We start from the raw sequence: 22724 nt of genomic DNA, 5'->3' as shown, positions 1-22724 counted from the left end.
GTCAAACAACACATTGTAACTCACTGTCATTCCCTGCAAACAACTTTTTTGAGCAAACTCCCTTTGAACCATCATATATATTTTTTAATCCGTCTGCCTTTCAAGCTCATTTCCTTTTTTTCTCACTTGTCTGTCTGCTGCTCTGCGTGTCCCACTAAAACTGCCCCAATTAGCCCCTCCTTTTCCTTTTGCAGCTAAGGCTGTGTATTTCTGCATGCATCCTTTTCATAAAAAGACAAAACAGAAACAGTGAGAAAAATTCCATTCTTATCTCAAGGCCAAAGGCTGCAGTAAGCCTGCCAAAACAAACTGAATCACAAACTGTGTTTTTCAACTTTGAAATTCTTTTCATTCAGCACAAATACATGCTGCCTCAAATGCTTGAAACACCTTTTCCAAATTAAATACATTTTATAGTACGAGGTCCAATCCAAAATAAACACACTAACTAAAATCATTAATTAATTAATTACTTGAGCATTCCTTATACTACCCTTCAGGTTAAAAGCATCAGCATCCAAGCAGGGCTCATTCATTCATTTTTACTTGCATGTCGCTTTTCAAACGCAACTTCATGTCTGTAGCTCAAAACAGCTTTTGTCCTTTTGCAGTGTACAAAGCTAAGTGTGAGATCTGGGCACTATCAGCGCACCCCTGCTTTTCTATTTTTTTTATTATTACATCATGCTCTCTGTCTTACTTCACATTCTCCCCTTTTACACATTCCTTCATCTTTTCTCAAACCATTCATCCTATGAAGAAAAAAAATATATATATTATTACTATATTCCTTTTTTTTTTACTTTGTTAAAAAGAAAACGCCGGCTGATCTTCTTCCAATGGGCATTTACAAAGCAACAACGACAACTAGAGAACAAATTAAGCTCATTCCAGGCATTTTCAAGAAAGGGCCCAAATTCATTATTTTGCCTGGCAAAGGAATCGCAAGTACTTTTATTCAAAAAACAGTCCTCAGACCGGACCAAAAACAAACTGATAGTGCACCGTGTTCACAATGAACCCAAACAATTCAAGCGCTTATTTCAAAAACGGTCCTCAAACCAAGACAGTTGTCAGACTGTACCAAAACAAGACAGTCCAGAGATTGCACCAGACAGTCCGAAAACTGTTCCAAGATAAGAAGACAGGCTCTAGCCCCAGGCCTTTTCAAGAGTAAACCGAATTCTACTGGTGGCCTGGAAGAGCGTTCGCAAACACTCTGCATCTCAAGGGTTCACAGACCCACCAAGTTAACCAAGACAGCAGCACACTTACCAAAAATCAAGATGAACTCACCTGGTGCACACAGGTCAAACAAGATTATTCTCCACTGCCGACTCTTTGGACCAAACAGTCAGATCCAAGGGTTTTGCCTTTTCAGGACCCCAGCCCGAGATGACTACTACATGAGGAGCCGCCTGATCAGCCAGGCGGGGCAGCCGGGAGAACCAAGCTCTATCACATGGGGATCCCCGATCCGCCCATCCAACCGGACGCAACCCTGACCCCCTCGACCCGATTACAGGCGGGATGGGTCACCTGGTGGAGTGCCTGTTTGGGCACCAACTGGAGGAAGTGACCCAAATAGGGTCCCTGGGTCACTCTCGACTTCCACTAGCCTTTCAAGAAATGAAGAATCAATAACCCAGTAGAGAATGCAATCAAACTGATTTATTAACAGAGGCCAGTCTGACCAGTCTCCCATGATGGCTGACGAGGGACTGACTTTTTCCAGCATAAAGGGAATTATTATACATTTGAGCACCAGCACAAGACACACCCACCCAGTAACTTTCCACAGAGAGCAGAAAAGAAGAAAGGGGCACACAGAGATGAGCTAAGAGTCTGAGACCGGGCACACACTATCTCTTTGGCAAGGTCATACAGTCTGTGCTTGCAGCTGAAACAGTGGGAGCACCCTCTATCTCAAGGAAAGTTACGCGTTAAAAAGCAACTTTCTCATGCATCAGTGAGGCCTAACCTTGGAGATGCAAATGCATCCCAGCAGCTTTCTGCTGAGGCAAACATTATGAGACAGAAGCTTGATCTTAGTTACAGAACAAGATGGCACCAACAGATATGGTGCCATCAATGCCAACTTAACACGGAATAGAGTTTGAGCATAGCAAAGGGAGCATTTCGATTTGTTGCACTACAGAAATAACATTTCCAATCTAACACTAGGCACACCACAAAAGAAACTCCACACAAGGTTATATAAAAATAGCCTACGTATTATCCATCAACCACATCAGAGCATACTCACCTATATACACTGTGCCACCTGGAACTAGGTATTACTTTACAAGGGATTAAATACATTACAGGGCCGATTGGGCCACTGTCCGCAGCCATTAGAACACACAAGTAGTGAGAAATAAACACAACCCGTAACTACTGGTAAAGGCACTTAGCATAAAGACATTATGCATAACATTTTAGGTATACATCCTAAATTTACTACTGCACCACCGTAACACTAATAAGGTGCACACGTCACCTCAGAGCCTTACACCCCACCAAAACACAGGATGAACCCCAGGCCAACTGGCCTTCCTCCAGGGCCCATCTTGTGCTTCCCCGTAATGCCCTCTGTCCCAAAGTCAGGGCTCTACTAGCATGTGGCATTTGAACTGGCCAAAAGGCTGCCGATGCAGCAGAGTACTTGCCCTAACAGGGAAGTACAGGAATGGGGTGAGGGTGCAACCCACCCGTGTCTCTTCATCGACACCAAGTGCCCCCCACAATGCAGCTGCCCGTGATCTGGCGGTGCAGCTGAAGAGGCAAAATAGGCACCAACAGCGTGCCTCGTAAGCCCCCCTCACCGGGGCTTCTCTTTATAGGGCACTCGGCACAAGCAGGCACCAACAGTGTGCTTTGTAAGCCCCGCTCCTATTCAACCCTACCAATCAGGAAAGCGAGGACTTCAGCAGGGGGGCTGCGATGCTTCGGTCCCTCTAGGGTGTCGGATGAGCATGCAAGGCTCCGTCTCTTCCTTTGGTGCTTCCGAGTGCGGGTTAGGCTCCCTCCTGCATTCAGGTCGGTGGCTTCTCTCCTTTGGGTGCAGGCCACCACCACAACCAGGCTCAGCCCTTGCCTGGCTTCCGCCCGGTCTCCACACTATGTTTTCAGGCTGCTGGCCAAGCCCCAGGTCAGGTTCTCTTCGCCTGACTTCAGGCCTAATCGCTCAGGACGAGTGGAGCTGGAGCCCTCTTTTCTGGCTCAGGAAAAGATAACGACCCAGTGCCTGTCACGCACTCTTCATGGCCAAAGTTGGAGGCCCCTCCTTGGGCTCTTTTAAAAGCACACTGTGCTCTCCACATAACCACGGGAGCCCAGCCGACAACCATGCAACATCCGCCTGGCTTCCTGGTCTGTGGATCTTCTGCCGCGACGTGACGGCTCCAATGGACTATAAAGAATGTAGCGCTCACGAGGCGCTAGGCCCCAAGTTCAGTGGGGCAGAGCTGGGCACAGTCGGGCCAGAACGTAGGGACCCCCGTGAGACAGCAGCTGCGTCCCACGGCAGTTCCTCCTCGCTCAGCAGTCCTTTGGCTCCAGCAGGTAACCAAAAGTTCCACTAGCACATAGAAATGGCCACTACTAAAAGTGGCATTTTTAAAATAGTGATAATAAATCTGCAAACACCATTACGCAGCATTTATTACCACTATTATAAACATACCAAACTTGACCACTCTAGTCCTCTCATGTCAGGAATTACCACTGAAGCACATATCAGGGAATCCCCAATGCATTCCTATGAGAGGGCAGCCTCACTGTAGTGAGAAACCAAAATGGCGGTTTGTCACTACCAGGACATGCCACACAGTTAAGGCACATGTCCTACCTTTTACCTACAGTGCACCCTGCCCATAGGGCTAGCGAGGGCCTACCTTAGGGGTGACTGATGTGTAGCAAAAGGGGAGTCACAGACGTGGTAGCCACTTTATCTGCACAGCGACAGTAAACTGTGCGTGCAGGCCTTGCAATGGCAGAGGCCTGAGATAGGTTTGAAAGGCAACTTTGGTGGGTGGCGCAAGCAGCGCTGCAAGCCCACCAGTAGCATTTAATTTACTGGTCTTGGGTATCTGAGATGCCACTTTACAAGGGACTGATTGGTCTACACCTGTTTGGCTAATTTAATTTACCAATCTTTCCAAGTTTATCATATAGAGCACACGCACTTTACCACTGGACAGCAGTGATAAAGTGCCCAGAGTCCCAAATCCCCCAAAACCAGGTCAGGAAAAATACAAGGAGGAAGGCAAAAAATGTAGGGATGACCCTGCAGAAAGGGCCAAGTCTAACACAACCACCTTCTAGCCTAAAGCCAGGGTAGACCGATGAGTACCTTGATGAACTTCCCTGCTTGGGGGCGATAGAACACAAACGCTGCCCCGAAACTTCAGGGGCACACCCCAGTTCTACTCCAATCTGAACCCATGTGGTTCCCTCTGACTAAGCTCCTAGGACCTGCTTAGGTAAGTGAGTGTAATTTGTGTCAGCTGTGGCTAGTGTTGTGGCAGCTAGTCACACTCCCAGGTACGGGATCGTGTCTGCGGACCATTGGAATAAGTATTCTCCCTTAAGATGTTCCACCGTCTGGGAAAAAAGTGAGAGATTAATGGCCACGGATTTCCCTACGTTGACTTTACACTCCGATACTTTGCCAAAATCCTCCAGTTCCTGTAGGAACGACCCTAATGAGGTCTCAGGGTCCTTAAGAGTCTCTAACATGTCATCAGTGTAAAGACTGATCTTGTGGCTGTCCCCGTGAATGGAACACCCAGGATCTGTGAGTTTGTCCGAACTCTATGTGCTAGACGTTGCATACACAACGGAAAGAGCAGAGGTGATAACAGACACACCTGCTGTGTACTTTGCACTATTGGAAGTGGGTTTGACCGAAGCCCATAGACTCTCACAGTGGCCGTGGGCGAGCGATAGCAATTTAAGACTTGTGTGCGGAATCATTCCACAAAACCGAAGCGAAACAATTCCTGCTCCAGATAGGGCCAGTGCAGCCTATCAAACGCTTTCTCTGCATAGATTGCCATGAGCACGTAGTTGCCTGGGAACCCGGAAGCTTTATCTATAACATGGAGGACCCAGCCTCTGTGCCAGGATACCCATGTAAAGTTTTAGATTAATATTGAGCAGCGAGATGGGCCTGTATGCACTGCAGTGTGTAGTATCCTTCCCTGGCTTGGGGAAGACTGTTATAACAGCCTCCAGCATGGAGGGCAGGGTGGCATCAGTGGCAGCAAAGGAATTGAACAATCTGGTCAACAGAGGAGCTAGTTCAGGGCAGAAGGCTATGTAGAAAGTGGCTATGAAGCCTTCTGGGCTCGGGGCATTAGCTAGTTTTAACCGAGAAATGGCCGAGATTACTTCTTCAATACGGATCTACAGCTGGGAGTATTTCTGTGCTGGATGTTAACAAGTATAGCTCCCTGGTGCCCAAGAAGTAGTCCAATTTGGCGTACGTTTTATGGGCATTGGAATAGTATGAATATTCTCAGTCTTGTGCGTCGGAAGCCCTCCAGAAATCTACAAGGCCTAATTCTCGCAGCAGGGAAAGCCCAGCTTTAGACAGTGCGCCTACCTGCCCATATCATTGAGCCGACCTGTCCACATTATTATCAAGAAACAAGTTGAGGTCGCCCCCCAGGAGAAGGTGTCTTTCATCAGTAGATAGGGTCTCCTTAATTGCATTATGTAGAAAGCTCTCCTGCCCCTCATTAGGAGCATAAATCGTGCCTACCACTAACACCTGGCCTCCGATGTCAAAGTGGCAGGAGAGCAGTCTGCCTCTAATCTCTGCTTCTTTCTGAACCACTTTGCTTCGGAAGGCCTATGAAAGTAAAATGGCCACCCCAGCTGTTTTGGTCGTATTGGAAGAGAATATCTGTATGGGAAAAACTTAGATTTGAGTCTACCCCAGTCCCTGGCTAGAAGGTGAGTTTCTTGTAGCAGACAAATATCTGCATGTGTCTGTTCCAGGAATGAAAGCATGGCCCAGCATTTAATCGGGTTATTGAGACCTCTCACATTAAGTGATAGGGTCTTAAGGTTGGAGGGCTGCACACTCAATGACATTACGTAACCTCTCAACTGGCAGGCTCCATTTCCGCTGCGCGCGTTGCTCTAGGCCTCCCGTTCCGGTGTCCTTGTGTGTGTGTGTGACATGTTGAGTGACAAAATAGCAAGGTGGATGGAGGAACCCAATGTTACCCCAAAAAAATCTGTAAGACATGAAAACCAAACTTACAAACAACAACTCAAAATAAATGGTAACGAGTTTACCCAGCGTGAAGTCTGGAAATAGTCCAATGTCCCTATGGGGCTATTCGGGAAAATAAGTGGGCTCCATATTGTGGCCAAGTTCTCGCAGCTCCCCCTCCCCCGACCCACCTCATTGAGGATCCCGGGGGGACCCAGGAGCGTTCAGTTGCTGTCTGCCTTTGCCAATGTAGAAGGGATGGTTTTCCGTGGCTCTTGCTGACCTCATGCAATTTCGACAGAGTCGGGCTTAGTCATATTACGGCATCTTCCCTGATGTCACCAGTGAGGCCATTGCTCCCCACTCGGCGGGGGTCCGCTGTCGTCATCTTCGTGGTCTCTGTGTGGCTCTAGTCCCAGCAGGCGGCCCACCCCCTGCAGGAATCTCAACTGTCAAAGCCCTCCCGGCGGAAGATTATTCTAAAAGGGTGACCCCATGAGTAGACTATGTTCTGGTTCCTCAGGTGGGAGGTAATAGGGTGGAAGTCCCTGCATTTTTGCAGTTTTAACGCAGATAGTCCTGGAAGATGGTGGGGGTATGTCTATGGAAGTTCAGGAGAAGCATTGCTCGTGCTTTGCGTATGATTTCCTCTTTCATTTAAAAGTCATTCAGGCAGACTAAAATGTGTGCTGGGCGGTCCTTATCTGAGCGCGGGTTCCCCTCTCTGTGTGCTCTATCTATCTTGAGGGCTGTGTCTTGAGCGTTGCCTAAAATATGATTGGAAGGTCCTTGACAAAGCCAAATATATCACGACCTTCGGCCTTCGCTGATACTTCCCTAATGCGGGCGTTGTGTCTCTGAGAACGATTCTTGAGATCTTCCAGGTGGGCCTGCACATCGACGTGTTGCTCCTTGAGGCGTATAATCTCCTGTCTCATGAACTCTGCCTCTCCTTCCCATGCATCGCCTTTGTCTTCCAGTTCCGCCACCCTATCACGGAGATCATCAGTGTCTCGTCTGATCTCTTTGATTTCGGAGGTCAAGTCTTTCCTGATTAACTGCAGGTCCTCTTTAAGCGCTGAGAAAAGTGATTCTAGGAAAGCTCGGGTCACCGGTTCCTCCGTTTTTGTGGCCGTTAGGGCAGGCAGTGGCTCCTCACTGGCTGGTTGTTCTGGCAAAACACTGGCTTTGTGAGCATATCTTTAAGGGTGAGATCTTTCTTCCCTCGTCCCGCAATCATCACTCCCAGCCAACCCCAGCTTGGGGGGCCTCTGCTGGTCTGCCGTCCAGCAGTCACTTTTCCAACCAAGGCAGGCCTTCACTTGCTCCAGGACTCTCTCTCTGGGCCTATAGCGGGGTTACACCTTCACCGAGGCTCCGACCATTGGATTCCTGGTCGCGCCTCTCCTGTTGCTGCACATACGAAGCATGGTTACAGTGTTCAAGTACTAGTCAGGTGCAGGCCTCCGTCGCCAACTCTTGTTGCCCCATGCCCCAGGGCCACTCCTTGTTCCTCCCTCCTCACCCTTCACTCTGCTCCAGTGTGCCCGAGGGCCATCAGGTCTTCAGGCTTCCCGCCACACCTTTCTTGCTATCGGGTCTATGGCGTTGAGCTGCGCCTGTCTGTGCATCTGGAAAGGCCCATGACTGGGCCAGGCCTGTCTCTTTGTCTCTTGGCCCTAGCGCACTGTGGGTAATGAGGCCGTAGTGGGGTGCGCATTGGCCCCTCAGTCACCGGCTCACCTGCCGCGGGACCTGACAACCACCCGGGGCTACGTGGGCGGTTGCTCACCTTGGCACCTGGGCCCTCTGGACACTGCTGTTCCAAAATGGCGAGGCAGTCTTCCAGGCCTGTGTTGCCGCCTCGGCTCCTCAGTTCCGGGAGCATCTCTGTGCTCCTGCCGGCGCCCACCGCTTGTGCCTCCGCTGTGAGGGCCCTCTGCTAGGCAGCGGGGCCACTCATCTGTTGTCTGTCACTCTCAGCCACGTTGCAAGGTCCCGGGCCCTCTCCCGCGCCTGCCGTGGCCACCCACACTGGGGTCATCGCCCTGAGACCAATAGTGCAGCCTCGCAGCCCTCAGCTCGATGCCGGAGCTTACGGCGCCTCAGCACACTGTCTCTAGTCTCCTCGAATTCTCAGGGGTTTGCACCATGCAGGCTGCCTTTTCACGGCCGTTCTAGGGCTTGGACGGGCCAAAAGACAGTGCTATGTATGGCGGTCAGCTATTCCAAGCTAAATGTAATACCTATTTGGTAGAATGGGGGTCTCTAGTTGGCACAGGTAGATACCTTTGTTCAAACAGGGACCCTTCCTTCCAGGCAGGGTAAGGGGGATACACGCTTTAGATAACCCCCGCTCACCCTCTTGGTAGCTTGGCACAAGCAGACAGGCTTTCCCCAAAGGCAGTGTGTAAAGTATTTGTACCAACACTCACAGTAACACAATAAAAACACCACAAAAGGACAACACACCAAATGCACATCCTCGGTCTCTGTCACACTGAAATCAGACAGTCAATCCACAATCAGGCAGAGGCACACAGAAATGTTGACCAAGAAAATATCCACTTTCTAAAAGTGCTATTTTCAAACACAGACTTTAAAACCATCCTTACTAAAAAATGTGTTATCAAATTCTGAATTCAGGGATACCAGACCCTGATGTTCTATCTTATCCTTATGGGAAGATATGCTTGTAAAATATTACAGAGCATTCCTCATTCTGTCCTATGGGCAAGATAGCCTTTCAATAGTAGAAAAAACAAAATTGGCAATATTTCGCTATCAGGACATGTTACTCACACCAGTACACGTCCTACTTTTCACATACACTGCACCCTGCCCAGAGGGATACCTCGGGCCTACCATAGGGTCTCCTATATACAGACTGCACGCAGGCACTGTGGGGGCAGGCATCTTTTCCGGGCTACTCATGTGGGTGGCACAATCAGCGCTGCAAGCCGGCTAGTAGCAATTTATTTACCAGCCCTGGCACACTCAGTGTACTTAACTTGGGATCTACCGGTAAAACAAATATGCCAATCAGGGAGAACAAAGCACAATACCAATTTACACAGAGGTCACTTGCACTGTGACACTGATCAGCAGTGGCAAAGTGCCCAAAGCATCTAAGCCAGCAAAAGCAAAATCCAGCACAGCATCAAAAACATAGGAGGTAGAGGCAAAAAGTCAGGGAAAACCACGCCAAGAATGCCATGTCTAACACTATTGAACTGTACTGTCCCTACAACTTTGCTGTGTGTCTGAAACGATGAGCAAGTAACTACTCTTTTTAAACATTTTATAAATTCTCTGTCTTTCTACATAGTCCTAAGAAGTGCAGTGAGATGATGACTCTTACCAGTCAATGTGAATCCGGACAAAGACCTATTATTGAAATAAATAGTACCATCAAAGAATATATTGTAGATCAGTGATAGAAAAATATTGAGCAGCAAAAAGAAGCATTAGAAGAAGCATAGCAATGGCTAGAACAGCAGGAGATTGGAAAACCACATTTTCATGGGCTGCACACCAATCAGTCACAAAATTGTAAACACAATAAAAAAAATGGGGCTATTACGATTTAACAGTCGTCTCTTCATCAACACCTTTTTCAACCAAATACTGTATCATACACAACAAGGCTCGCTGCCCCGCCCATTGTATCCGACTATAAGGGATACAAGGCAAGATAGCATTGTCTATAGCTGAGATAAAAACCTGGGATATCTGTAACAATCCCACCTCTGCATTGCCTGTTGCCCATAAAGTAAATGGCGCATCTGCAAAACTCAAGGGGGAGCCAACCACTATGTACTGCTTACATGAAGACCCAGCATCAGACATTCACCTGCCGAAGGGCAATAATAGTAAGATACCAAACCAATCACAGTCTCACCACAATTAGACATGAGCGCAAACGGAAAACCCACGCTAAAAAGAACCAATAATCAGAGCAAGAGGGTGCAAAACATGTGCTACAACTAATAAGTTTGAAACACCCACCAAAACACTAAAAATACTGTGCTATGTTAAATATGTAGCAGAAAGAAGGAATGTAGACCAAATATTTCCAAATGCCTACAACCAAGTCGCTATTGCAAAAAACACAGTTAAAACGAATCTGCAAACAATCAAATCCACAGTTTAAGACACAAATCCTGCCCACTAAAATCTAGAAACACCTTCACTCTCTCATCTTTCCCCTGGCGTCAGCAACTGAAATAGCTTGTTCCCTCTTTTCTGCATTTCCCACCTCAGATTACACATGTTGCTCCATTTGCATCCAGTCTCCATCCTCAAATCCACATACCTGTGTCCCAGTACTCACTAATATCGGGGGTTGAAAAACCACAATGAAAATTGCACAGAAACCACAGACAATAGCATCGCCACTGGCTGGGTCGCAAGTATACTAGTTAGCAAAACAGGATGCTGAGGCAATAGGCGTGTCAGGGCAGGGGCGTAACACAGGCCCATGCAGCCCCCGTGTTGCGGGGGGGGGGGCCCTCGCTCCAGGGGCCCCTCAGGCCCCCTCACTCAGAGCCAGCAAGCACAAAGCCTCTTCACCATGATGGTGGCACGCCCGACCTCGCAATAAATTAAATTGTGCACAGCAGCACACCCGGGGCCTCCGCCGGGCCTCAGACACTCTTCATTATTTAAATTGAGCGCTGACCATATCCGGGCCTCAGAGGCTGCCGCTAGTGTTAATTCAGGACTGAATTTAATGATGCACGAGGTAAACTGCGCAGTGCGCACGCGCGGGCCCAGCCCTCTGAGGCAGATCTCTTCATGAATTGAACCAACGGTGGGTGGGTGCGCGCGCGCTGGGCAGATGTCTCCATGACTTGAGGTGAGGCATCCCAGAGAAACTGATTAATTCTTGTATGACATAGAACTAATAGATCGGCAATCTCAATGTAATTCATTTCTGTCAAAGTTTGCATAGTTCTAGCTTATCACTAATAAGCAGACCCGTTAAAAACACTTGACGTGCATATTTGCATTTCAATGTACTCTGCAAGTAAGGTACGTTTTCATTCATTAGCCACATTTAATTGCTGGTGATTTTTCTTATAATATAGGATGCAAGTGTAGTTCCTGGTGAAGAATAAAAAGCTGACAGCCTTGTGATGTAAATGTCCACTATTTACAAAGCCTTTACTATTGATTGCCAGCTGGCTGCTTAATGCACCAACCATAACAATCAACTGAACTGTGACACAGAGTGATAAAAGAAACATTAGTCCAAGTTCAGAGTTTTAGTCCTGGTGAAGTGAGGGTCAGAAGTTAACAATTCCCACCCAGGCCCCAGCCACACCAGAGACTGAAAAGGGCCGTCCGTCACTCACCGGCCAATGAAAGAGCCCGCTCCGCTCTGAGTATGTATTTCTTTAGTCAGAGATGTCCGACCTTAGTGAGACTCATGTGGGGCGAGGAGGGTCTTGGGGGTGGGGAGGCTGAATAGTGGTGACAGCCCCGCAGTGCTATGCAAGAGTGTCCCTGCTGCTGGCGCTGCGCTTGGTGTTCGTGAAACGAGTCCACGATGACATCACCCCTTCGGGCCTCTTCCTGCCCCCACCCCTACCACCATCCCTACCACCAGCAGGTGATAGCCATGAGGTGGACATCTTTGAACTCAGTCAGCCCCCACACTGACCCTACTTGAATCGACCCCAGGGCAGGATCTGCCCCGGGCTTTACTGTCCTGGCAGCCTCTTTCGTCTATTGAGTTGTCATTTGGGACTTGAACCTCCAGTTCGAGGATCCCCCAGCCCGTGTTAGCCAGAGGTTACTGCAGGTCCGAGGAGCCCCCTGTTAGCCAAGAGGTCACTGCAGCTCCGAAGACACTCATGTTAGGTGGGCACAGTCACTTTCTGCTTGCACCGTTGGCACCCATATATGTCCTGGTACCTGGCCATTATTGTTATGTGTATGGCACACCAATCACCGGGAGGAGGGTCGGTGTGCAGGTAGGGTGCTTCTCAAAGAAAAAGAGGGCCTTACACGCGGCTGCCAAAGTCCCGGGGACAACTCGGAGAGTCTGCCACTTTAGTGTCACCTCACGTGCCACCAGCATCCATCGCTGCCGGCCTCCATCGGTGCAGCTTCCAGTGAGGGGCCGCGTGCAGACACCCAAAGTGTTTTCGAACTGAAGATCCATGCAGGAGGCTCTCTGCAGGGGCGGTGGGAAGGGATACCTTGCAGGGGGTAGTGTGAGAGCACCTTGTGAGAGGGCATGGCCATATTGCACTGGTTTGAGAGGGCATGTTGCGTTGGCTCTGCATTGAGGCCTGTTGATGAGGCATTGTTGTGTTCTTTTTGTTAATGCCAATCTGTGTAAAACCATTGCGCTGAAGATTAATGTACAGGGCACCGTGCAAGGCAGTGTTATGTAGAGTAGCATTGTAAGAGTTCGACGTCCTATGAACATTTACAGATCTATTGTGCACAGGGCTATTATGCATGGGTGGGGTGGTGAAAAGGTATAATGAAGGAGTAATGTACATAACACTTTTTGAATCGGCATAGACAGCAGCATCGATCCAGGAGTTTTGTGCAGTGGTCATAGTGAACTTTGCGCAGCTGCAATGTGTTGGTTTCTTGCAATGAAGCATGATGCAGGGGCATCAAGCAGGGGTATTTTCATGGATTTTTGATGTGCCACATGATGAATGGGCAATTTGTGCATTGAAAACTGAATTGTTTGCAAGAAATGTTTTCAACTTCGACATATGCCTTCATGCATTCCACAAACGTAAAAAGTAGTTCACGGCTCATGTCCATCCTGAGCTCAGTGTTTATGGCCTGACAAATGGCTTTGGGGAAAGCAGCCTTTCCAGCCCCTCCCAAATGCAAGAAGTACATTGAAGTATTTTGTGAGGGGACGAACACGGGGCCTGGTAGGGTGGACAACAGAGCAGATTGGCAATGTAATGAAGCATGTCTAGCCTTAGGTTGCAGTCTGTGTGAGTGTCAACATTTGGAAAGAAAAATCCCCCAAGAGGGCCCAGCCTAGTCTTAGATGCAACCCTTGTGACCAGGCCAGGGAGTTTGCAGTTGTCATCTGATCTGTATACTATAATTAATGCGTTACCAATATAAGATGCACAACTTAAGTGGATTTTTACTTGCAAGAAGTCATAGAATATCTTCTGAAAAATAGTTGTAAATTTTATTTTTGTTGGACTGGAATGAATGGCAGCGACTGTGTTGTATGTCATTATGTGTTAATTAGTACCTACTGCAATATATCTAAAGGCTTTACATACTGAATACCCCTTATGACGGTTGAGATCGCTCTCTACCAGCAACTCATCCCAAACTTTTCCACCACACCACTTTCAAATGTCACCAGCCGCCACAGCCGGCCATAATAATTTGAATTATAACTAGAGCCCCTGTCTGCCTTGCTAGCCTTGCCCTGCTCCTGCCCTGTCTCGCGCCTGCCTCTGAAGCTGCAGGTCAGGCCTGAGCCCTTGAGGTGAGTCAGAGTCTGTCCGAGTTCTAGGTGCTTCCATTATCTTTTTGCTGCAGTATTCACTTTGGTCAGGTAGATTTAATAATGTTTCTTACCTCGCTGTGTTTTTCCCCTTGTTATGCAGCCTTATATTTCTTGTTTCCTTCAGTGTTGGGTTTTTGGTTCTGTACTCCGAGCGTTCAAGTATCTTTTCAGCAGATTACTTTCTGCCAACTTAGATTGATTTCCAGAATTGCCTATCGAGAAATTTTGATCTGGGATTTAGGAAGCGTGGATTAACAAACTGGGCCTTTTTGAATTGCCTGCCTTATTTTTTTTCTCTAAAGTTCTTCTGTTGGGTTAATTTTAAAGGCGACAGTCAGGCATGTTTGTTTCTGTTACATCCCCCCACTCCCCCAACGTTCCTTGTTATTTTGTTTGCCTTACCACCAGAGATCTCCTGGTTATCTGCAGTGAAATAATGGAGTTCTGATAGGCAGAGCTCTTGACGGTGTGCCTGAAAAGCATCCGAATAGTCCATTATTTTCATCTCCATTGAATAACCTACCGATTGTGACAAGGGGACGATTACTGCATTAGTAGTGACCACGTGTCGGGTCTACTAGCTACACTGAATGTTAAATAAAAAAAAATCTTATTTTGAAAGTGAGAGACCGACTTCAACATTTGCTTTGTGTGTTGTCTTAAATTACCTGTAAGCGTTGCTCAAAGCGTTCACAAATGTTGTAATAGTTCCTAAGTATTTGCATGGTGGTGTTTGGGTGTCATTCACTCTGATCACCTGTCGAGCAGTAAAAAAAAAGAAATCTGTGTCATTATATGATGGATCATTTAAAGTAAAACAGCTTCCAGTAGTCGAATAAATGTTTACGAAGTATCTGTAGTTTAGCTGAGTAAATTCCTCTACTACCTCTGAGCAACTAGTAGGGAGTCAGGTCTATTGTCTACAAAGCAGCTCTCCAGCCAGTTCTCATCTGGCTGTAACTGTGGGTGAGTCGAATAATCGGGGAGCTTATTGATATGAACTGTAAGCAGGATCTATGTTATTCCTGTCCGTAATACATTGCAGCGTATTATTTTAGGGCACCAGTCTAAATTCTATTTGAATAGAACCTGAAAGTATACTTATAATAACACTAATATAAAAAGATTTGTGTCCACTGATTAATATCAGTTAATCAAGTCAAATATTAATAGTTCTTGAAGCAGCTAACTTAAACAAAGTGCCGAGGGTATTGGAGCCCTGTGTGGATTGGCTCACTGAGCATTAGCATCTAGTTTATACTTGGTCCTGGTATTCCCCCTTTGCAAAGGTTCATAGTAGAATTGGACCTGATAAAAATAAGCAGTTGGAAATAAAAGGGATTTCAGTTGCTCTCTTCAGCCACTTTCAGAACTTACGAGATTTGTTGGTACCAACTTTTTTTTTTTTAAGGATTATGGAATAAGATCACAGAAATGGTATGTGGCTTTGTACAGAACATATTAATATTCATTTTGGCATTGTAAATCTGCAGGAGATCTGGAGGTTAAGCAGAAAATAATTTCTGGGGTTATAGAAGGTTGATATTTCATTACCTTAGAACCATATTTTTCAGCAAGTAACCTGTGCATACCCTCTCTTCTGGCTGGAGTGGGCTGTGATATTGCCCTCCTGTGTGGTGGTTCTTGCAGGTTTATCTGCTTAGGGATGTAACTGCACTTTCATAATTATACTGTATACAGTGTTGCTCTTTATCCTGTGCTCCACAGCATTAGCACTTTAACTTCCTGCAAGTGATTTTTTTAAATCCCTGGGCCATATTATCAAGAACGGTGCAAACATTATCCCCGCTTTAGCGGCAGGAAACTGCTGCTAAAGCGGCGATAAGGGGCTTGATAATATGCCCTAGAGAATTCCAATAGTCCGGATGGCAGTGTGCAACTGACATTACAGCTGCTTGACTTACCTGTTATAACGTGTGCATATACCTGTAAGGGTGTCTTTGTGGTTGTTTTTGAACAAGAGACTTTTTTTTTCTGAAGAGATGAACAGTTGTAGCGCTGTTGTAAATCTTGTTTATGGGGATTTTACTGGGTGGATTGGTTTTATTTCTGAAATAAAGACAAGAATACAAGATTGACTATCGTTCTTCAATAGTGCCGCCCTTTATTATCCAGGTTTGTGGGATAAAGCTGCGTGTATATGTCTCTGTCCCCTACTAGAAGAAGTTGTGTTGTCACTGTAAACTGCATCTTTTCAGCCAGATGTTGTTGAATGGATTTTCTTTAATAGATATTTGACTTGAGAATCATATGATCTCCCTCTCACATCAGGTCCACCTGTTTGCATGCTTGAATTCTTGCAAAATGCCCTTTCCTGGTTGGCTTGCACTTGAATTTTGAATGAAGGTTTTTTATTGATTACAGCTAGACCTGTGAGGAGGTACTTAAATGAATCCCTTTAGTCCACTCTTATGTAGTGAAATTCACTGCACATGAACGTAGAGTGGCGTGATGTCCATTTCCCACCACATACAACAGTTGGGCTTCTACCTGATTTCAGTGCCTGCTGTTTGGCTGGTCACGGCACCACAAGTTGCCTGAGCTCTTAGAGAAATTTGGCATCATTCCACAGATCCTTGTCCTGGCCAAGAGACTTGTGATGCATTTGTAAGGGAAGACCATTCTATCGACATTGGAGAAGCTGGTCCAGTGGACGAGAAAAATCCAAAATTATACTGATAATACAGAATAGCATGTGACTGGTCTGTGCTTCTCATCCCTCAATAGCCTGTGTATTACACTTGGAACACTATTCCCTAGGAACTATCCCTCCTTCCTCTTTTGTCCCGAGTAGGGAACCACTCGCTAAAGTTTACAGCTAGGATTTATATCTCTTTAAATTTAGCTTGGTGGCCATAATTCCGAACAAGGCTCACAGCTACAGAAATCTTTAGTTCAAATGTCCAGTTCTGAGCTGTCCGCCTGTAATTGGGATACCAGTACCTGGGATACAAAATAAACCCTGGCACGTTAGTAGTCTGTTTAGAGCAATTGGCTACCGCATTTGCTCATGTAGTCCATACTGGTAAAACCTAAACATAGCGAGCCTATGTCTCAAGTATACTGGCAGTTTATCTGCAAGATACAGTAATCAACCTCCTTTTCAAAAACTCAGTGTGTTTTAATTATGTTGAGTGTGTGTCCTAATTTACCACGTCACAACAAAGCCTGCAAATTCTTTAAACAAAGAATGGTTTTGCTAGACTTGTCTGGCATCTGTCTCTGGACTCTTTGTATCTGTCCTAAAAGATTGGGTGCTTTGAAGCTCTGCGTGTAGCAGTGGCGTAACAACGGCCTCCGCAGACCCTGCAGTGCGTGGAGGCCCCTGAGCTCCAGGGGGCCCTCACAGCACAATCCCCTGGCCTGTCCACTCCTGTGTGGTTCCAGAGGGGGCCCCCTCAATATGCTTTGCAGGGGGGCCCCCTCAACTTTCGTTACGCCACTGTGTCAGGGGTACTAACAGTCATAATGGCCACAGGGGGCAGATACAAAAAAAAAGCATAATGAAAAAATGCCACAGCTGACTCTTGTTGGGACATTTTAGACTGCACATCCTCATAAGGAATCCGATATTTAACATCATCTGGTCTACTGTAATCTGTGCTTTTTAATTCGCAAAATGAATCTTTTTCTGTCAGGCCTGAGTCACAAACAACAAATTGGTAACCTTTCTCAAATAAACCTATTTTTGCTGCAACCCTCTCTAAAACTGACTTTGTAATTTCTCTTTTAAAACTCCTACAACGATGATATTCTTTCCTAACTGGGGAAATCTGGACCGTCCACCATTGCCATAGTGGACTTGGTAATGCCAGAAATATTACAGCCAAAAACCTCATCTTCAAATATAGCAACCTGTTGAAACTTGTTCTTGTTTTCTATCTGAAAAGAATTCACATTTGCCCTGAACAACTTATTCAAAATAATTTTAGCATTCTCCATATTTCGAGGGAGACCTGAGCTTGAAAAACTCCTGAGCACCTTTTATTTCTGCTTGTCAAACAACACATTGTAACGCGCTGTCATTCCCTGCAAACAACTTTTCTGAGCAAACTCCCTTTGAACCATCATATATATTTTTTAATCCGTCTGCCTTTCAAGCCCATTTCCTTTTTTTCTCACTTCTCTGTCTGCTGCTCTGCGTGTCCCACTAAAACTGCCCCAATTAGCCCCTCCTTTTCCTTTTGCAGCTAAGGCTGTGTATTTCTGCATGCGTCCTTTTCATAAAAAGACAAAACAGAAACAGCGAGAAAAATTCCATTCTTATCTCAAGGCCAAAGGCTGCAGTAAGCCTGCCAAAACAAACTGATTCACAAACTGTGTTTTTCAACTTTGAAATTCTTTTCATTTAGCACAAATACATGCTGCCTCAAATGCTTGAAACACCTTTTCCAAATTAAATACACGTTATAGTACGAGGTCCAATCCAAATTGACCACACTAACTTGAGCATTCCTTATACTACCCTTCAGGTTAAAAGCATCAGCATCCAAGCAGGGCTCATTCATTCATTTTTACTTGCATGCCGCTTTTCAAATGCAACTTCATGTCTGTAGCTCAAAACAGCTTTTGTCCTTTTGCAGTGTACAAAGCTAAATGTGAGATCTGGGCACTATCAGCGCACCCCTGCTTTTCTATTTTTTTTAATTATTACATCATGCTCTCTCTCTTACTTCACATTGTCCCCTTTTACACATTCCTTCATCCTTTCTCAAACCATTCATCCTATGAAGAAAAAAACATATATATTATTACTATATTCCTTTTTTTTTTTACTTTGTTAAAAATAAACGCCGACTGATCTTCTTCCAATGGGAATTTACAAAGCAACAACAACAACTAGAGAACAAATTAAGCTAATTCCAGGCATTTTCAAGAAAGGGCCCAAATTCATTATTATTTTTCCTGGCAAAGGAATCGCAAGTACTTTTATTCAAAAGACAGTCCTCAGACCGTACCAAAAACAAACTGATAGTGCACCATGTTCACAATGAACCCAAACAATTCAAGCGCTTATTTCAAAAACGGTCCTCAGACTGTACTAAAATAAGACAGTCCGGAGACTGCACCAGACAGTCTGAAAACTGTTCCAAGATAAGAACACAGGCTCTAGCCCCAGGCCTTTTCAAGAGTAAACCGAATTCTACTGGTGGCCTGGAAGAGCGTTCGCAAACACTCTGCATCTCAAGGGTTCACAAACCCACCAAGTTAACCTAGACAGCAGCGCACTTATCAAAAATCAGGATGAACTCACCTGGTGCACACAGGTCAAACAAGATTATTCTCCACTGCCGACTCTTTGGACCCAATAGTCAGATCCAAGGGTTTCACCTTTTCAGGACCCCAGCCGAGCTGACTACTACATGAGGAGCCGCCTGATCAGACAGGCGGGGCAGCCGGGAGAACCAAGCTCTATCACATGGGGATCCCCGATCCGCCCATCCAACCGGACGCAACCCTGACCCCCTCGACCCGATTACAGGCGGGATGGGTCACCTGGTGGAGTGCCTGTTTGGGCACCAACTGGAGGAAGTGACCCAAATAGGGTCCCTGGGTCACTCTCGACTTCCACTAGCCTTTCAAGAAATGAAGAATCAATAACCCAGTAGAGAATGCAATCAAACTGATTTATTAACAGAGGCCAGTCTGACCAGTCTCCCATGATGGCTGACGAGGGACTGACTTTTTCCAGCATAAAGGGAATTATTATACATTTGAGCACCAGCACAAGACACACCCACCCAGTAACTTTCCACAGAGAGCAGAGAAGAAGAAAGGGGCACAAAGAGATGAGCTAAGAGTCTGAGACCGGGCACAAACTATCTCTTTGGCAAAGTCATACAGTCTGTGCTTGCAGCTGAAATAGTGGGAGCACCCTCTATCTCAGGGAAAGTTATGCGTTAAAAAACAACTTTCTCATGCATCAGTGAGGCCTAACCTTGGAGATGCAAATGCATACCAGAAGCTTTCTGCTGAGGCAAACATTATGAGACAGAAGCTTGATCTTAGTTACAGAACAAGATGGCACCAACAGATATGGCGCCATCAATGCCAACTTAACACGGAATAGAGTTTGAGCATAGCAAAGGGAACATTTCGATTTGTTGCATTACAGAAATAACATTTCCAATCTAACACTAGGCACACCACAAAAGAAACTTCCCACAAAGTTATATAAAAATAGCCTACGTATTATCCATCAACCACATCAGAGTATACTCACCTATATACACTGTGCCACCTGGCACTAGGTATTACTTTACAGGGGATTATATACATTACAGGGCCAATTGGGCCATTGTCCGCAGCCATTAGAACACACAAGTAGTGAGAAATAAACACAACCCGTAACTACTTGTAAAGGTACTTAGCATAAAGACATTATGCATAACATTTTAGGTATACATCCTAAATTTACTACTGCACCACCGTAACACTAATAAGGTGCACACGTCAGCTCAGGGCCTTACGCCCCACCAAAACACTGGCTAAACCCCAGGCCAACTGGCCTTCCTCCAGGGCCCATCTTGTGCTTCCCCGTAATGCCCTCTGTCCCAAAGTCAGGGCTCTACTAGCATGTGGCCGTTCAAAGGCCACCAGGCTGCCGATGCAGCAGAGTACTTGCCCCAACAGGCAAGTACAGGAATGGGGTGAGGGTGCAACCCACCCGTGTCTCTTCATCGACACCAAGTGCCCCCCACAATGCAGCTGCCCGTGATCTGGCGGTGCAGCTGAAGAGGCAAAATAGGCACCAACAGCGTGCCTCGTAATCCCTCCTTACCGGGGCTTCTCTTTATAGGGCAATCGGCACAAGCAGGCACCAACAGTGTGCCTTGTAAGCCCCGCTCACCATGGCTCCTTTTCAACCCTACCAATCAGGAAAGCGAGGAGTTCAGCAGGGAGCCTGCGAGGCTCCGGTCCCTCTAAGGCATCGGATGAGCATGCAAGGCTCAGTCTCTTCCTTTGGTGCTTCCCAGCGCCGAGTAGGCTCCCTCCTGCATTCAGGTTGGCGGCTTCTCTCCTTCGGGTGCGGGCCACCACCACAACCAGGCTCAACCCTTGTCTGGCTTTCGCCCGGTCTCCACACCATGTTTTCAGGCTGCCGGCCATGCCCCAGGTCAGGCTCTCTTCGCCTGACTTCAGGCCTAATCAATCAGGACGAGCGGAGCTGCAGCCCTCTTCTCTGGCTCAGGAAAAGATAACGACAGAGTGCCTTTCACGCACTCTTCATGGCCAAAGTTGGAGCCCCCTCCTCGGGCTCTTTTAGAAGCACGCTGTGCTCTCGACATAACCGCGGGAGCCCAGTTGACAACCAGGCAACATCTGCCTGGTTTCCTGGTCTGTGGATCTTCTGCCACAATGTGACAGCTCCAAGGGACTATAAAGAATGCAGCGCTCACGAGGCACTAGGCCCCAAGTTCAGAGGGGCAAAGCTGGGTACAGTCAGGCCAGCACGTAGGGACCCCCAGGAGACAGCAGCTGGGTCCCACGGTGGTTCCTCCTCGCCCAGCAGTCCTTCGTCTCCAGCAGGTAACCAAAAGTTCATCTAGCACTCAGAAATACCCACTACTAAAAGTGGCATTTCTAAAATATTGATAATAAATTGGCGAACACCATTACGCAGCATTTATTACCACTATTATAAACATACCAAACTTGACCACTCTAGTCCTCTCATGTCAGGAATTACCACTGAAGCACATATCAGGGAATCCCCAATGCATTCCTATGAGAGGGCAGCCTCACTGTAGTGAGAAACCAAAATGGCTGTCACTATCAGGACATGCCACACAGTTAAGGCACATGTCCTACCTTTTACTAACAGCACACCTTGCCCATAGGGATAGCTAGGGCCTACCTTAGAGTTGACCTGATGTGCAGTAAAAGGGGAGTCACAGATGTGGCAACCACTTTATGTGCCATGTCACACCGGCAGTAAATTGCGCGCGCAGGCCCTGCAATGGCAGAGGCCTGAGACATGCAGAGGCCTGAGACACGTTTGAAAGGCTACTTTGGTGGGTGGCGCAAGCAGCGCTGCAAGCCCACCAGTAGCATTTAATTTACTGGCTCTGGGTATCTGACATACCACTTTACAAGGGACTGAGAAGTAAATTAAATTAGCCAAACAGGTGTTGTAGTGTTTTATCTAGGAAACCTGAATCGATATTCCTATTTTATGCCCTTGTCCAGCTATAATCAATAATATCCATACAACGGCATAATAATCATATCCATAATTCAGTCGTAGCACATGCTGTCACATTAAGCAAGGCTACTTCTCCGGCCCCCTAGTAAGCACACCGAGTTCTCTAAACAAAACCAAGCCTCCAGCAACCTGGGAAATCCCCCTTGCTTTTGTTTTGATTTCGTCCTAGAACTCCTGTAAAGCACTGTAAGAACGGCCAGTTCTTAGTGACATCTTTATTGACGTCTTATGTCCAACCTTACGTCAAACCCAGGCACCTTTCAGGTATAAATATACCAACGTTGCCTTAAGCAAACACACGGTGGTGATTCTGGAGCAGAGCAGCTATCTACTTGCCCGAGAGCCCAGCTGATGCGAGAGCCACCGGACGATGCCCCTCCTCCCTGACGCACTGAGAGAGACGCTGTCTTTTCTCCTGCCGAGAAATCCAGCTCCGGTGTTTCCAGATACCTTCGCGGGTTACTGGGATATCGAGTCCTGAGAAAGAGATACCAGACCTCCTGCTTTCTATTACCCAGGTACGGAACTGACTAAACACTTACAGAGAATTCTTGAGTCAGATTCTTAGCAAAACAAACTTAACTTAAACTGCTACTTACTTACTCCCTCCCACGTATTAGGCTTAGGTCAGGTACACCGGGGTAGGCGTATTTAGAAGCACCAGTTGAGTACGATTAGTCAATGTATATATGTATGTATATATTTTATCTATTTTAAAGTATCATATGGCTAAGAAACCATATCAATGCTTTTACAGTATT

Source organism: Lissotriton helveticus, chromosome 2_1 (assembly GCF_964261635.1).
Source record: "Lissotriton helveticus chromosome 2_1, aLisHel1.1, whole genome shotgun sequence".
In the NCBI taxonomy this organism is placed as follows: Eukaryota; Metazoa; Chordata; class Amphibia; order Caudata; family Salamandridae; genus Lissotriton; species Lissotriton helveticus.
Note: the sequence above shows the minus strand (reverse complement) of the source record.